The sequence below is a fragment of the Periplaneta americana genome, chromosome 4, assembly GCF_040183065.1.
Source record: "Periplaneta americana isolate PAMFEO1 chromosome 4, P.americana_PAMFEO1_priV1, whole genome shotgun sequence".
Taxonomy (NCBI): Eukaryota; Metazoa; Arthropoda; class Insecta; order Blattodea; family Blattidae; genus Periplaneta; species Periplaneta americana.
Genome location: NC_091120.1, coordinates 141,054,419 through 141,061,317, shown reverse-complemented (window position 1 = coordinate 141,061,317; position 6,899 = coordinate 141,054,419).

Sequence of the window (6,899 nt, the reverse complement as noted above, 5' to 3'; positions counted from 1 at the left end):
AAAATGAGTCAATTTAGGATATACAACAGATAATGCTTGTCCAGCTTTGACCATATAAGGGGCAGCATCGCTAATAAAGAATAACACATTATCGTACATAATACCCTTTGGCCACAGGATACCCATAGCTTCGTTGAACAGTTTAACTATAGTTTTGTTATTGCACTTTTCTAGAACATCACAATGTAAAAGAATTCGTTCAGAATATTGTTCACTTAACAAACCGATAACTACATTACCAACAAGTCTACCTTCTTTGTCGGGAGTCTCATCAATGGAAACCCAAATTGAACTATCTTTAATTTCATCTCTTATCTTCTGTATTGTCTCATCGTAGATGGATGGAGCATACGTCTTCCTAAGTGTTGACTCATCCGGGATTGTATGTTGAGTATATTTTTCAAGGAATTCCCTGAAGACCTTATTCTTTAGTTTGTAGAGAGGAATATCAGCAGAGATGAGAGAACGGCACAGGTCGATGTTAAACTCAGATCTTACATTCGATGTTGTTGGTTGTGTTAAAAACAATTGTCTCTGCTTGGAATTTAGTTGTTTGTTGGCCTGATGTTTACTAGTTGTAATGTGTTGTTGCACCAGGAACTTTTGTGTAGATGATACTGCACACTGACACAAATTACAAAATAATATTTTATTGTCAGTTGATAAACCATCTTCTTTAAATTCTGAAATGTAACTTGTTAGTTTTGATTTTAAATTGACTGAATGACGTACTTTTGGCATATTTACCGTCTTTATAGTATGATTTACAAAACTGAACCTATGTGTACTCTGACTGGCATTTAACTGTTGAGCTGCACAACTGAAGTCTGTTAAAAATTTTAAATTAAATTAATACAGTTTTGTAACTTACTTTCCCATTGTTGATAGGACTGCTAATTTTCAAATAACTCTGATGTTAAAGGGATTACTGAACATGTGTTTAAATCTCTATTGTTGAAATGTATTTTTAAAAGTTAATGGAATTTTGTTTTGTTTTATTGTTAAACCTAATATAATATGGACTGTTTTATATGAAATATGGAAAATATATGGAAATTAACGAAAATATGTACTAAACTCTAAAATATGGAAAAATATGGAAAATAAAAGTAGGATTTTTCAACCCTACACATTGTGAAACATAAAGATAATGCAAAATATAAATTATATTAGCTTTATAAGTAAATATGTATTTACATATAAATCCTTTCCCTGGTTATTACCAATTATTTTTGGAAAACCGAAAATTAACAGAAAAATTTTGGCTACAGATTTATTATTATGTTTATATTATATTATATTATATTATATTATATTATATTATGTAAAAAGTGTGTTGATAACGGATGTACTCGAATTATAAAGTTTTTAATTTGTTGTGGGAGCACTTGATTCTCTGGAGGAACAGCTTTTACAACAACGCAACATAATCTGCTTGGCTCATTATCCAATTTTTTGCATAGCATTTATTGCATATATATTTTATGTATTTTAACATGATTCAATTGAGCATAGTTAAAATTTGAATTATAAAAGAATGGATTGCTAAGCTAACGTACTATTACTGCATACTAAACCAATACACTCTCGTTGTTCGTTAATTCTCTGAGACAAAAATGAATATGTTCAAAACATTATTTTAAGAAATACAGGAAATGAATATACAGAATAACCTATCAAGTGCTCTGTGCATAAGAAACTATTTTAATCTTACCTATTCTCAATTCACTCACAAGTTACTGTAATAACATTATAGCATTATGTTCATCCAGAGAAACTACACTTTCCAATGATGAAATAATAATTAATTATACAAATCGGTTAATTTAGCTTCCGATATTACTTCATACAAAAACAGAAACATTGTCTGTAGGCTATGTTTCGTAGCTTTCGATTGTTGTGTCCAAGGCCCCTTATAGACGAAGTCATTTGTTTTTTATTTCAATACACCGCCTTAGATGGCAGTTATTTTAATTTTAAAACTCATTTATCTCTTTAAATATCCGTCCTATCAAAATTTTTCAAAGTACCAAACTTATCAGAAATCATTGTTAAAGAAACGTTTGTTATGTAATATTTTTCACAAAAGTCAGTAATAAGCGAGATATTTCGATTTATTTAATTCAGGCCCCCTGATAACCCCCCTTTTAAATAACGTATTTTGAATGCTATATAGCCTAAAATCTAAGTTACAACGGACTTAATTTATATTTCAATTTTCATCGAATTCCGTTCAGCCATTATAGCGTGAAAAGGTAACAAACATCCAGACAGACAGACAGACATACAAACAAAAATTTCAAAAAAGCGATTTTCGGTTTCAGGATGGTTCATTATACATGTTAACACCAATTATTTTTAGAAAATCGAAAATTACCAGAAAAATTTCGGCTACAGATTTATTATTAGTATAGATAATAGGTAAGACACTTTACATAACTGGGAAATTCATGGAAACATGAAATATATGTTTTTTTTTTTTTTTTAGTTAAACTCGGTAAACCACACTTGCGTAAATCCCTGGCTCCATATATACGAAAAGAAACTCATATAACGTATAAAGCTGCAGTATCGTTTAACCCTACCTTACAGCTTAAGGTTCCTAACGAAAAGGGTCTAGGGTTCGATTCTGGAGAGATTTTGTGATTTGTAACGAAGAGAACAGCTTGGCAGCTACTTCCACTCAGTAATTCAGGTTCCTGTGACATTCTTGTTTCACATTTATTTTCCTTATCGATGTGTCATTTCTTCATGTGAGAATAATCTCTATATTTCAAATAAGGACGTTTGACAAGTATGATTTGCAATTCTGTGACATGTTACAAATATTTTCGTAATAATGTAGAATTGCAATGAAACTATTACTAAACACACTTTTGAAATCTCAGAAATAAGGAAAATTGCACAAAATGATTACTTTTTAGTAAATATTCTAATATTTCATGTTCATAATACACTTTTCCTACCTCACACCACTTTTGAACAATAAAACGGTACAAAAGGAAGTGTTTCAACCAATCATGGCTGTTTTTCGTTACAATTTTATCACTTCCCTAGCATTTTTGTTTTTATCACTTCCTTAGCATTTGTTTATTTTTTTGCCAACATTTCAAAATTCAAATTCTTTACTGTAGGCCTACTATAAGACATGCTTTGCGATCGTAATTTCTTTCCCGCATAATCAACTGAAAATGGTTGCTTATTCCACAATTTTTATAACCTCCCTAGCAGAATGATATAAGTTAACAAAAGAAAAGTTATGGCTTTCTACTGTATACAAAATATAAAATAATGATGATAATAATAATAATAGTAATAATAATAATTCATTTATTATTATTATTATTATTATTATTATTACTATTATTATTATTACTACTACTACTACCTACTACTACATACAATATGTAAACAGAACAAAATATTTATGAGGTACCATGTTACTTGACACAAATCTAGGTTTAATAGAGAAAACTACAATACGTATTAAGTTACTTAAATGGTGCATTAAGAAGAAATTTAAAAATTGAAACTCAGAAGTGGCATGGATAATGACAGAAAGAGATACACAAATACTCCAAGGAAATGAAATGAAATTTTTAAGAGCAATCACAAATGGGAGTATAAGGGTACAGTACGTCAGTTATTCATAGATTTAAAAAAGGCACACGACTGGGTTAAGAGAGAAGTTTTATATGATATTCTTGTTGAATTTCATATTCTCAAGAAACCAGTTCGATTAATTAAAATGTGCCTCAGTGAAACGTACAGTAGAGTCCGTATAAGCCAGTTTCCACCTGACGCTTTTCCAATTCACTGCTGGCTAAAGAAAGGAGTGCACTATCACCTTTACTTTTTAACTTTGCTCTAGAGCAGCCATCGTCAACTGACTTGCATACTAGTTCGGAGCGCCGAGACGCTGGCTGAGGAGGTAGTACTGTGCAGTGTGCAGTATGTCGACCAAGCCAACGCATCCCATCCCAGAAGCCAACTTTCTGACCATAATTTACAATGCCTTCTTCGATTGTGGTCTACACGAGCATTGACACCTGACACAAACCAGTTAGTGAGGGAAAAACGAATTAAAAAATCCAGGAAAACCAATGCTAATGATCGCCGAAAATAATTTGTATCATTTGTTATTTACATTGTAATAAAATAATTTAGGCCCTTTTCATATGTTTCATATGTTATACAAAATAACAAATAATTGGTTTTGTGATAGTATATATATTGTCAAATAAAGAATGGATAATTAATTTTATTTTATTGACGATACTTAAACAAAGGAATAGGATTACAGGATTTAAATATTAGTAATGGGTTCGATTTGTTTAATATTTTTTAACAGTGGAAATGCATTATAGATCTGTAAGTTGTCAATTACTTTGATATGAAAAAAAACTCTTTGTTTTCAAAACCGCTGCAATACATAATGAAAAAGTGCAACTTGCTTGTTGTCTTACACTAAAAAGTGATTTAAAAATCCAGGAAAACCAATGCTAACGAATAGCGAAAATAAATTTTATAATTTGTTATTTACATTGTAATAAAATAATTTAGGCCTACTTCAGTCTTGTAACAGAAACGGCAATATGTTTCATATGTTATACATAATAACAAATAATTGGTTTTGTGGTATATAGTGTCAGATTAAAAAAGGATAATTAATTTTATTTTATTGACGACACTTGAACAAAGGAATAGGATGACATGATTTAAATATTACCAGGGAAAGGATTTATATGTAAATACATATTTACTTATAAAGCTAATATAATTTATATTTTGCATTATCTTTATGTTTCACAATGTGTAGGGTTGAAAAATCCTACTTTTATTTTCCATATTTTTCCATATTTTAGAGTTTAGTACATATTTTCGTTAATTTCCATATATTTTCCATATTTCATATAAAACAGTCCATATTATATTAGGTTTAACAATAAAACAAAACAAAATTCCATTAACTTTTAAAAATACATTTCAACAATAGAGATTTAAACACATGTTCAGTAATCCCTTTAACATCAGAGTTATTTGAAAATTAGCAGTCCTATCAACAATGGGAAAGTAAGTTACAAAACTGTATTAATTTAATTTAAAATTTTTAACAGACTTCAGTTGTGCAGCTCAACAGTTAAATGCCAGTCAGAGTACACATAGGTTCAGTTTTGTAAATCATACTATAAAGACGGTAAATATGCCAAAAGTACGTCATTCAGTCAATTTAAAATCAAAACTAACAAGTTACATTTCAGAATTTAAAGAAGATGGTTTATCAACTGACAATAAAATATTATTTTGTAATTTGTGTCAGTGTGCAGTATCATCTACACAAAAGTTCCTGGTGCAACAACACATTACAACTAGTAAACATCAGGCCAACAAACAACTAAATTCCAAGCAGAGACAATTGTTTTTAACACAACCAACAACATCGAATGTAAGATCTGAGTTTAACATCGACCTGTGCCGTTCTCTCATCTCTGCTGATATTCCTCTCTACAAACTAAAGAATAAGGTCTTCAGGGAATTCCTTGAAAAATATACTCAACATACAATCCCGGATGAGTCAACACTTAGGAAGACGTATGCTCCATCCATCTACGATGAGACAATACAGAAGATAAGAGATGAAATTAAAGATAGTTCAATTTGGGTTTCCATTGATGAGACTCCCGACAAAGAAGGTAGACTTGTTGGTAATGTAGTTATCGGTTTGTTAAGTGAACAATATTCTGAACGAATTCTTTTACATTGTGATGTTCTAGAAAAGTGCAATAACAAAACTATAGTTAAACTGTTCAACGAAGCTATGGGTATCCTGTGGCCAAAGGGTATTATGTACGATAATGTGTTATTCTTTATTAGCGATGCTGCCCCTTATATGGTCAAAGCTGGACAAGCATTATCTGTTGTATATCCTAAATTGACTCATTTTACTTGTGTGGCGCATGCATTTCATCGTGTGGCAGAAGTGGTCAGAGACAATTTCCCTAAAGTAGATTTGTTGATTTCATCAGTGAAAAAAGTATTTCTCAAAGCTCCCAGTAGAGTTAACGTGTTGAAAGAAATGTACCCTGAAATTCCATTGCCACCAAAGCCAATTTTAACTAGATGGGGTACATGGCTAGAAGCAGTTGAATATTATGCCGAACATATAGACTCTATTAACAATGTTCTCCTTGCATTGGACTCTGAAGATGCAGTCTCAATTGATACTGCGAAAACAGTTACCTGTGACATAAGTGTGAAGAATGACTTAGCTCACATTCAGCATACATTTTCATGCATCATAAAAACGCTCAAAAGTCTCCAAAATAGGCACCTTTCACTATCTGAAAGTTTTGAAATTATAAATAGTACTGTGGAACAACTGAATCGTGGTAGAGGTAAAGTTGCAGATGCAGTAAGAGCTAAGGTGGACACTGTACTTTCAAAAAACCCTGGATATGAAGAACTACAAAAGGTTGTTGCTGTGATGAGTGGTGAATCAACAGTGAAGATTAACTTGGACTTATCCCCAGCAGACATTGTGAAATTGAATTATGTACCAGTTACTTCTTGTGACGTCGAACGCTCTTTTAGTCAGTATAAATCTATCCTCAGAGACAATAGAAGAAGATTCACTTTTCAGCACTTGAAAGAAATGTTTGTAACCTATTGTTATGGTAACAGACAATAAAAATTGTGTTTTGTTGAAACTACATTGGAAGATAAGGTACGTCCATTATATTTTTTGTTTAGTTTGATTAAAATGTACCAATATTTAACGTACATAGTCATTTTTTTTATAATTTTAAGTCCATATTTAATTCCATATTTTGGTAAAAATCCATATTTAATTCCATATTTTGGTAAAAATAACTACATATATATTTACATATTTCATATAT